Here is an 11,411-nt window from a genome sequence, read left to right on the forward strand (position 1 = left end):
GAGCAGGTGAACGGTCTCTCCCCGCTGTGAACTTGCTGGTGAGTCAGCAGGGTGGATGAGTGAGTGAATCCCTTCCCACACTCGGTGCAGGTAAATGGTCTCTCCTCAGTGTGAAGGCGCTGGTGTGTCAGCAGGGTGAATGACTGACTGAATCCCTTCCCACACACAGAGCAGATGTACGGTCTCTCCCTGGTGTGAACTCGCTGGTGTCTCTGCAGTGTGGATGACCTCTTAAACCTCTTTGTGCAGAGAGAGCAGCTGAACGGTCTGTCCTCAGTGTGAATGCGCTGGTGGGACACCAGTTCCCCAGAAATTTTGAATTCACTCCCACAGTCCGAGCATTTAAAGGGCCTCTCACTGGTGTGAGTGACTTTATGACTCAGCAGGTTAGGTAAATTAGTGAATCCCTTCCCACACACCGAGCAGGTGAATGGCCTCTCTCCGGTGTGAACTCGCTGGTGTGTCAGCAGGGCAGATAACTGCGTGAATCCCTTCCCACAGTCAGAGCAAGTGAACGGTCTCTCCCCGGAGTGAACTCGCTGGTGGTTCCGCAGGTTTGATGATGATCTAAATCTCATTGTGCAGAGAGAGCAGCTGAACGGTCTGTCCTCAGTGTGAATGCGCTGGTGGGACATCAGATCCCGAGAACTTTTGAAGCAACTCTCACAGTCAGAGCATTTAAAGGGTCTCTCATTGGTGTGAGTGACTTTGTGCGTCAGCAGGGCGGATGACCGAAAGAATCCCTTCCCACACAGATTGCAGGTGAACGGTCTCTCCCCAGTGTGAATTTGTTGGTGTGCCCGCAGTTCGGAGGACCGAGAGAATCCCTTCCCACACATGGAGCAGCTGAACGGTCTCTCCCCGGTGTGAACCCGCTGATGTCTCCGCAGTGTGGATGACCATTTAAATTTCATTGTGCAGAGAGAGCAGCTGAACAGTCTCTCCTCACTGTGAATGCGCTGGTGGGACACCAGTTCTCCAGAGCTTTTAAATCCGCTCCCACAGTCAGAGCATTTAAAGGGTCTCTCATTGGTGTGAGTGAGATTGTGACTCAGCAGGTGGGAGAACTTAATGTATCCCTTCCCACACACTGAGCAAGTGAAGGGTCTCTCCCGAGTGTGACTGCGTTGATGAATTTCCAAATCACAGGGCAACATGAATCCTTGTCCACAATCGTCACACTTCCACAGTTTCTCCATGATGCGGGTGTCCTTGTGACTCTCCAGGTTTGATGATCAGTTGAATCCTTGTCCACACAGAACACGTGTACGATCTCTCTTCACTGTAAATGGTGCAATGTTGTTTCAGCCTGTGTAACTGGTTAAAGCTCTTTCCACTATCAGTGGACTGGAACACTCTCATTCGGGTGTGTTCCAGTCACACTGATGTTTAAAATCTCCTTAAGCAAACAGATCAGACAAACATTGCTTTTCTAGATTCAAAGGTCGATGATATTCAGGTCCCAATAAATCGAATGACTCTGTCAAATCTTCATGTGATGTTTAGTTTGAAATTTCTGTCTATAAATCCTCACCTCCTGATATCTATGAAAGGAATTTACAACAGACATCATTGTCAGTACAGGATAGAAATTCAGAACAGACAATTCTAGTTTCTATGGAACATTCTTTCCTCTCTCATTCTTCAAAAGCTGTCAATCTCCATCCCACACACTCTCCCTCAATTCTCACTCTGCTCTCCTGAGTATACAACCTCCCAAGTCTATTGAAGATGCTGATTCAGACTGATTAACGGATCCATGCTGACCACTTTCTATATTGGACACAGAGATCTGAAAACCTATGTGTAACGACCGGCCTACACGCTAGAAATTAAAATCTGTGCCATATGTGGGACCGGATAACTGGATTGGGAGAAGGAGAAGGATGTGGGGAAGAATTTTATTTTGGTGCAGAAAGGTCATTACCTGGAAGCCGCTGCCTCAGAGGGTTGTGGAAGTGCAAATGATCCATGATTAATCTTCAAGCTGACAGCCACGTTAAAGTTTTACATTTGGCCATAAATGAGCAGACTGATGCTGTGTGTAATGCACTGTATTACCTGGTTACAGATACATGAAGAATGTGAGGAGGATTTTTATTTAGGCAGCGAGTGGTGACCTGGAAGTTAAAAATTCAACAAGTCCCCAATTTCCCCCAGAATGCAAAAGAAATGCAAAAGGGGAACAAAGAAAGTGTTTTACTCACAGATGTTGGCCTCTTTTAGGTCAAAAGGAGCTCACGAACTATTTTTCAAATTGACATCGAGCCAGCCAGGAGTTGAACCTGGAATCTTCTGATCCGTAGTCAGACGCGTTATCCATTGCGCCACTGACCCACAGTCTCACAGATTTTGGAGACAGGAGGAAGTTTGAGCCTGTCTGAAGCTCAATCTTCATTCAGAGAGAGAAGCAGCAGCAGCTTTGCTGGGCAGGAATGAGCAGCTGAACAAGCTCATTGTGCAACTTCCGCATTCAGACAATGGGGAGCTCTGATTGGCTGGAGGACCTTCCCCGCACATGCGCAGCTTCCCCTCTCCCTTGGACATGCGCAGCCCCGGGCCTTGGGGGAGTGGACAGATTCAATCTTCCTCCTCTCTCCAACATCTGTGAGTGGGAAAGATTGGATTGTCCAGCCAGTCCACCATATTGGCCGTTCGCTTTGCGTGTTGGCCAGTATAGTGTGCTCCAGGCAGGGGGCGGGCAGAGGATAAGGAGTTCAAGGCGGGCTTAATGCGCGCCTTGCGGTGAGCTTTTGGAAATGTGGCCGCTGGGAGGAACGCCTTGGTCGGCGTGAAGTTTCTGTTTCAAGTGCTTGGGTTCGTGACTTGTGCAAGAACTTTTTGTTTCGGCTGGGGCTTGTTGAATGCTGCTCTCGCTGGGATTTCTGTGCCTTGAAAGGCGTGGCCCGGGTGGATGCAGTCTCGGAGGGCCCAAGCCAGGGAGGAGCCATTTGGGAACTATGGTTTCGGAAGGTTCAGCCGCGGAAGGTGTGACCCCAGACGGTGCAGCCCCAGTGGGTGTGATTTTGGAAGTTCTGGCCCGGAGTGGTGGACTTTGGAGGACTGTAGTTGAGCGTTGTCGACTTCGGACGGTGGAATGTTGATGGGCGAAGCTCTGGAAGGCGATGCCTCCGAAATGTTTCACAATTGTATGGTTGTTCATGGATTGTTTGTTATTGTAATATGTGGTTTTCCTGTTATGATAGTTGGTGGTTTGTTCCGGCCCCCGTCTATTTTCTTGCGTTATTTGTGGCCTGGGGGGCATCCCCCCCTGGATAAAGTCACCCCCGGGGGGTGTGACATCCACTTGGGGAAAGTTCTGGGTGGTGAAGCCCCGGATATAGTAACACCAGAGGGATTTTATTCTCCGGGAGAAAAATTGGGAAGGCAGGCCCGAACTGAGTACCCTGGAGAGACTCTCCCACCGCCCCGGCTGAAATTCCGGAAGGGATTCCGGATTGAGGAGGCGGGGTGGTTTCCCCCATTTCCCCCCTCCGGCTGAACATCCGTAAGGTGTAACCCCCGGATATGAGTACCACTGGAGGGTTGCATCCCCCGGCAGGTGGACAAACCCAGGGGACGGTGCCCTTATGCTTCAGTGTTTATTTTTTGTTGTGTACAGTTGTAGTGTTGTGTTAATGTTTGTAGATTTGTAGATTATGATTTGTAAATGGAGGTGTATTTTGAGGGCAATGCCCTGGAAAACTGTAATTGACGATGAACCCTTCCGAAATGGAAGGTAGTAATTGATAAATGGATGGTGTTAGCCATCGGTAATGTATTTTTCAGATTTGTTCTTTGTTCATTTGTATTTGTTTTGTAATATCGTGTTTGTACTAACCAACGGAAAATCTTTGCATTGTTTGTGGCCTGGGGGTATCCCCCCCCCCGGATAGAGTGACCCCCGGGGGGTGTGACATCCAGTTGGGGAAAGTGTCCGGGGCACCCAGAGGGGTAACACCGGGGGGGTTTTGTTCTCCGGGAGAAAAATTGGGAAGGCAGGCCGAATTGAGTATCCCGGAGAGCTTTTCCCACCGCCCCAGCCGAAAATCCGGAAGGCAGTCCGGATTGAGTAGGTTCGGGGTGGTTTTCCTGTCCCCCCGCCTCCAGTCGAACATCCGTCAGGTGGAACCCCCGGACCTGAGTACCTCTGGAGGGTTGCATCCCCCGGCAGGGGAAAAACCCGGGAGGCGGTGCCCTGGAGGGCGGCGGATTTGCTGCAATGTTTATTCTTGTTGTGTTGTACTAATGTTTGTCACTTTGTAGATTATGATTTGTAATTGGAGGTGTATTGAGAGGGCAATGCCCTGGAAAACTATGACCGTTAGTGAACCCTTCCGAAATGGAAGGTAGTAACTGATAAATGGATGGCGTTAGCCATTGGTAATGTATTTTTTCACATTTGTTCTTTGTGTATTTGTAACTGTTTTGCATTAACGTATTTGTAATAAACAAAAAGAAACCAACATCTGTGAGTGGGAAAGATTGGATTGTCCAGCCAGTCCACCATATTGGCCGTTCGCTTTGCGTGTTGGCCAGTATAGTGTGCTCCAGGCAGGGGGTGGGCAGAGGATAAGGAGTTCAAGGCGGGCTTAATGCGTGCCTTGCGGTGAGCTTTTGGAAATGTGGCCGCTGGGAGGAACGCCTTGGTCGGCGTGAAGTTTCTGTTTCAAGTGCTTGGGCTCGTGACTTGTGCAAGAACTTTTTGTTTCGGCTGGGGCTTGTTGAATGTTGCTCTCGCTGGGATTCCTGTGCCTTGAAAGGCGTGGCCCGGGTGGATGCAGTCTCGGAGGGCCCAAGCCAGGGAGGAGCCATTTGGGAACTATGGTTTCAGAAGGTTCAGCCGCGGGAGGTGTGACCCCAGACGGTGCAGCCCCAGTGGGTGTGATTTTGGAAGTTCTGGCCCGGAGTGGTGGACTTTGGAGGACTGTAGTTGAGCGTTGTCGACTTCGGACGGTGGAATGTTGATGGGCGAAGCTCTGGAAGGCGATGCCTCCGAAATGTTTCACAATTGTATGGTTGTTCATGGATTGTTTGTTATTGTAATATGTGGTTTTCCTGTTATGATAGTTGGTGGTTTGTTCCGGCCCCCGTCTATTTTCTTGCGTTATTTGTGGCCTGGGGGGCATCCCCCCCTGGATGGAGTCACCCCCGGGGGGTGTGACATCCACTTGGGGAAAGTTCTGGGTGGTGAAGCCCCGGACATAGTAACACCAGAGGGATTTTATTCTCCGGGAGAAAAATTGGGAAGGCAGGCCCGAACTGAGTACCCTGGAGAGACTCTCCCACCACCCCGGCTGAAATTCCGGAAGGCAGTCCGGATTGAGCAGGCGGGGTGGTTTCCCCATTTCCCCCCTCCGGCTGAACATCCGTAAGGTGTAACCCCCGGATATGAGTACCACTGGAGGGTTGCATCCCCCGGCAGGTGGACAAATCCAGGGGACGGTGCCCTTATGCTTCAGTGTTTATTTTTTTGTTGTGTGCAGTTGTAGTGTTGTTAATGTTTGTAGATTATGATTTGTAAATGGAGGTGTATTTTGAGGGCAATGCCCTGGAAAACTGTAATTGACGATGAACCCTTCCGAAATGGAAGGTAGTAATTGATAAATGGATGGTGTTAGCCATCGGTAATGTATTTTTCATGGATTGTTTGTTATTGTAATATGTGGTTTTCCTGTTATGATAGTTGGTGGTTTGTTCTGGCCCCCGTCTATTTTCTTGCGTTATTTGTGGCCTGGGGGGCATCCCCCCCTGGATAAAGTCACCCCCGGGGGGTGTGACATCCACTTGGGGAAAGTTCTGGGTGGTGAAGCCCCGGATATAGTAACACCAGAAGGATTTTATTCTCCGGGAGAAAAATTGGGAAGGCAGGCCCAAACTGAGTACCCTGGAGAGACTCTCCCACCGCCCCGGCTGAAATTCCAGAAGGGATTCCGGATTGAGTAGGTTCGGGGTGGTTTTCCTTTCCCTCCCCTCCGGCCGAACATCCATTAGGTGGAATCCCCGGACATGAGTACCTCTGGAGGGTTGCAACCCCAGCAGGGGACAAACCCGGGAGGCGGTGCCCTGGAGGGTGGCGGAGATGCTGCAATGTTTATTTTTGTTGTGTTGTACTAATGTTTGTCACTTTGTAGATTATGATTTGTAATTGGAGGTGTATTTAGAGGGCAATGCCCTGGAAAACTGTGACCGTTAGTGAACCCTTCCTAAATTGAAGGTAGTGACTGATAAATGGATGGCGTTAGCCATTAGTAATGTATTTTTCACATTTGTTCTTTGTGTATTTGTAATTGTTTTGTATTAACGTATTTGTAATAAACAAAAAGAAACCAACATCTGTGAGTGGGAAAGATTGGATTGTCCAGCCAGTCCACCATATTGGCCGTTCGCTTTGCGTGTTGGCCAGTATAGTGTGCTCCAGGCAGGGGGCGGGCAGGCAGAGGATAAGGAGTTCAAGGCGGGCTTAATGCGCGCCTTGCGGTGAGCTTTTGGAAATGTGGCCGCTGGGAGGAGCGCCTTGGTCGGCGTGAAGTTTCTGTTTCAAGTGCTTGGGTTCGTGACTTGTGCAAGAACTTTTTGTTTCGGCTGGGGCTTGTTGAATGCTGCTCTCGCTGGGATTCCTGTGCCTTGAAAGGCGTGGCCCAGGTAGATGCAATCTCGGAAGACCCAAGCCAGGGAGGAGCCATTTGGGAACTATGGTTTCGGAAGGTTCAGCCGCGGAAGGTGTGACCCCAGACGGTGCAGCCCCAGTGGGTGTGATTTTGGAAGTTCTGGCCCGGAGTGGTGGACTTTGGAGGACTGTAGTTGAGCGTTGTCGACTTCGGACGGTGGAATGTTGATGGGCGAAGCTCTGGACGGCGATGCCTCCGAAATGTTTCACAATTGTATGGTTGTTCATGGATTGTTTGTTATTGTAATATGTGGTTTTCCTGTTATGATAGTTGGTGGTTTGTTCCGGCCCCCGTCTATTTTCTTGCGTTATTTGTGGCCTGGGGGGCATCCCCCCCTGGATAAAGTCACCCCCGGGGGGGTGTGACATCCACTTGGGGAAAGTTCTGGGTGGTGAAGCCCCGGACATAGTAACACCAGAGGGATTTCTATTCTCCGGGAGAAAAATTGGGAAGGCAGGCCCGAACTGAGTAACCTGGAGAGACTCTCCCACCGCCCCGGCTGAAATTCCGGAAGGGATTCCGGATTGAGTAGGCGGGGTGGTTTCCCCCATTTCCCCCCTCCGGCTGAACATCCGTAAGGTGTAACCCCCGGATATGAGTACCACTGGAGGGTTGCATCCCCCGGCAGGTGGACAAACCCAGGGGACGGTGCCCTTATGCTTCAGTGTTTATTTTTTGTTGTGTACAGTTGTAGTGTCGTGTTAATGTTTGTAGATTTGTAGATTATGATTTGTAAATGGAGGTGTATTTTGAGGGCAATGCCCTGGAAAACTGTAATTGATGATGAACCCTTCCGAAATGGAAGGTAGTAATTGATAAATGGATGGTGTTAGCCATCGGTAATGTATTTTTCAGATTTGTTCTTTGTTCATTTGTAATTGTTTTGTAATATCGTGTTTGTGCTAACCAACGGAAAATCTTTGCACTGTTTGTGGCCTGGGGGGTATCCCCCCCCTGGATAGAGTGACCCCCGGGGGGTGTGACATCCAGTTGGGGAAAGTGTCCGGGGCACCCAGAGGGGTAACACCGGGGGGGTATTGTTCTCCGGGAGAAAAATTGGGAAGGCAGGCCGAATTGAGTATCCCGGAGAGCTTTTCCCACCGCCCCAGCCGAAAATCCGGAAGGCAGTCCGGATTGAGTAGGTTCGGGGTGGTTTTCCTGTCCCCCCGCCTCCAGTCGAACATCCGTCAGGTGGAACCCCCGGACCTGAGTACCTCTGGAGGGTTGCATCCCCCGGCAGGGGAAAAACCCAGGGGACGGTGCCCTTATGCTTCAGTGTTTATTTTTTTGTTGTGTACAGTTGTAGTGTTGTGTTAATGTTTGTAGATTTGTAGATTATGATTTGTAAATGGAGGTGTATTTTGAGGGCAATGCCCTGGAAAACTGTAATTGACGATGAACCCTTCCGAAATGGAAGGTAGTAACTGATAAATGGATGGCGTTAGCCATTGGTAATGTATTTTTTTCACATTTGTTCTTTGTGTATTTGTAACTGTTTTGCATTAACGTATTTGTAATAAACAAAAAGAAACCAACATCTGTGAGTGGGAAAGATTGGATTGTCCAGCCAGTCCACCATATTGGCCGTTCGCTTTGCGTGTTGGCCAGTATAGTGTGCTCCAGGCAGGGGGCGGGCAGAGGATAAGGAGTTCAAGGCGGGCTTAATGCGCGCCTTGCGGTGAGCTTTTGGAAATGTGGCCGCTGGGAGGAACGCCTTGGTCGGCGTGAAGTTTCTGTTTCAAGTGCTTGGGTTCGTGACTTGTGCAAGAACTTTTTGTTTCGGCTGGGGCTTGTTGAATGCTGCTCTCGCTGGGATTCCTGTGCCTTGAAAGGCGTGGCCCAGGTAGATGCAATCTCGGAAGACCCAAGCCAGGGAGGAGCCATTTGGGAACTATGGTTTCGGAAGGTTCAGCCGCGGAAGGTGTGACCCCAGACGGTGCAGCCCCAGTGGGTGTGATTTTGGAAGATCTGGCCCGGAGTGGTGGACTTTGGAGGACTGTAGTTGAGCGTTGTCGACTTCGGACGGTGGAATGTTGATGGGCGAAGCTCTGGAAGGCGATGCCTCCGAAATGTTTCACAATTGTATGGTTGTTCATGGATTGTTTGTTATTGTAATATGTGGTTTTCCTGTTAAGAAAGTTGGTGGTTTGTTCCGGCCCCCGTCTATTTTCTTGCGTTATTTGTGGCCTGGGGGGCATCCCCCCTGGATAAAGTCACCCCCGGGGGGTGTGACATCCACTTGGGGAAAGTTCTGGGTGGTGAAGCCCCGGACATAGTAACACCAGAGGGATTTTATTCTCCGGGAGAAAAATTGGGAAGGCAGGCCCGAACTGAGTACCCTGGAGAGACTCTCCCACCGCCCCGGCTGAAAATCCGGAACGGATTCCGGATTGAGTAGGTTCGGGGTGGTTTCCCCATTTCCCCCCTCCGGCTGAACATCCGTAAGGTGTAACCCCCGGATATGAGTACCACTGGAGGGTTGCATCCCCCGGCAGGTGGACAAACCCAGGGGACGGTGCCCTTATGCTTCAGTGTTTATTTTTTGTTGTGTACAGTTGTAGTGTTGTGTTAATGTTTGTAGATTTGTAGATTATGATTTGTAAATGGAGGTGTATTTTGAGGGCAATGCCCTGGAAAACTGTAATTGATGATGAACCCTTCCGAAATGGAAGGTAGTAATTGATAAATGGATGGTGTTAGCCATCGGTAATGTATTTTTCAGATTTGTTCTTTGTTCATTTGTAATTGTTTTGTAATATCGTGTTTGTACTAACCAACGGAAAATCTTTGCATTGTTTGTGGCCTGGGGGGTATCCCCCCCCCCCCCCCCCCCGGATAGAGTGACCCCCGGGGGGTGTGACATCCAGTTGGGGAAAGTGTCCGGGGCACCCAGAGGGGTAACACCGGGGGGGGTTTTGTTCTCCGGGAGAAAAATTGGGAAGGCAGGCCGAATTGAGTATCCCGGAGAGCTTTTCCCACCGCCCCAGCCGAAAATCCGGAAGGCAGTCCGGATTGAGTAGGTTCGGGGTGGTTTTCCTGTCCCTCCGCCTCCAGCCGAATATCCGTCAGGTGGAACCCCCGGACCTGAGTACCTCTGGAGGGTTGCATCCCCCGGCAGGGGAAAAACCCAGGAGGCGGTGCCCTGGAGGGCGGCGGATATGCTGCAATGTTTATTCTTGTTATGTTGTACTAATGTTTGTCACTTTGTAGATTATGATTTGTAATTGGAGGTGTATTGAGAGGGCAATGCCCTGGAAAAATATGACCGTTAGTGAACCCTTCCGAAATAGAAGATAGTAACTGATAAATGGATGGCGTTAGCCATTGGTAATGTATTTTTTTCACATTTGTTCTTTGTGTATTTGTAACTGTTTTGCATTAACGTATTTGTAATAAACAAAAAGAAACCAACATCTGTGAGTGGGAAAGATTGGATTGTCCAGCCAGTCCACCATATTGGCCGTTCGCTTTGCGTGTTGGCCAGTATAGTGTGCTCCAGGCAGGGGGCGGGCAGAGGATAAGGAGTTCAAGGCGGGCTTAATGCGCGCCTTGCGGTGAGCTTTTGGAAATGTGGCCGCTGGGAGGAACGCCTTGGTCGGCGTGAAGTTTCTGTTTCAAGTGCTTGGGTTCGTGACTTGTGCAAGAACTTTTTGTTTCGGCTGGGGCTTGTTGAATGCTGCTCTCGCTGGGATTCCTGTGCCTTGAAAGGCGTGGCCCAGGTAGATGCAATCTCGGAAGACCCAAGCCAGGGAGGAGCCATTTGGGAACTATGGTTTCGGAAGGTTCAGCCGCGGAAGGTGTGACCCCAGACGGTGCAGCCCCAGTGGGTGTGATTTTGGAAGTTCTGGCCCGGAGTGGTGGACTTTGGAGGACTGTAGTTGAGCGTTGTCGACTTCGGACGGTGGAATGTTGATGGGCGAAGCTCTGGACGGCGATGCCTCCGAAATGTTTCACAATTGTATGGTTGTTCATGGATTGTTTGTTATTGTAATATGTGGTTTTCCTGTTATGATAGTTGGTGGTTTGTTCCGGCCCCCGTCTATTTTCTTGCGTTATTTGTGGCCTGGGGGGCATCCCCCCCTGGATAAAGTCACCCCCGGGGGGGTGTGACATCCACTTGGGGAAAGTTCTGGGTGGTGAAGCCCCGGACATAGTAACACCAGAGGGATTTCTATTCTCCGGGAGAAAAATTGGGAAGGCAGGCCCGAACTGAGTAACCTGGAGAGACTCTCCCACCGCCCCGGCTGAAATTCCGGAAGGGATTCCGGATTGAGTAGGCGGGGTGGTTTCCCCCATTTCCCCCCTCCGGCTGAACATCCGTAAGGTGTAACCCCCGGATATGAGTACCACTGGAGGGTTGCATCCCCCGGCAGGTGGACAAACCCAGGGGACGGTGCCCTTATGCTTCAGTGTTTATTTTTTGTTGTGTACAGTTGTAGTGTCGTGTTAATGTTTGTAGATTTGTAGATTATGATTTGTAAATGGAGGTGTATTTTGAGGGCAATGCCCTGGAAAACTGTAATTGATGATGAACCCTTCCGAAATGGAAGGTAGTAATTGATAAATGGATGGTGTTAGCCATCGGTAATGTATTTTTCAGATTTGTTCTTTGTTCATTTGTAATTGTTTTGTAATATCGTGTTTGTGCTAACCAACGGAAAATCTTTGCACTGTTTGTGGCCTGGGGGGTATCCCCCCCCTGGATAGAGTGACCCCCGGGGGGTGTGACATCCAGTTGGG

General features: G+C 50.1%; 1 non-coding gene across 1 annotated transcript; it reads right to left on the reverse strand.

Moving 5' to 3' along the window:
• Positions 1 to 2,264: 2,264 nt before the first annotated feature.
• Positions 2,265 to 2,337, reverse strand: trnar-acg (transfer RNA arginine (anticodon ACG)). Its single transcript has one exon. It is a non-coding gene; the product is annotated as a tRNA-Arg (tRNA).
• Between the last annotated feature and the right edge of the window lie 9,074 nt (positions 2,338 to 11,411).

Source organism: Mustelus asterias, chromosome 30 (genome assembly GCF_964213995.1).
Source record: "Mustelus asterias chromosome 30, sMusAst1.hap1.1, whole genome shotgun sequence".
In the NCBI taxonomy this organism is placed as follows: Eukaryota; Metazoa; Chordata; class Chondrichthyes; order Carcharhiniformes; family Triakidae; genus Mustelus; species Mustelus asterias.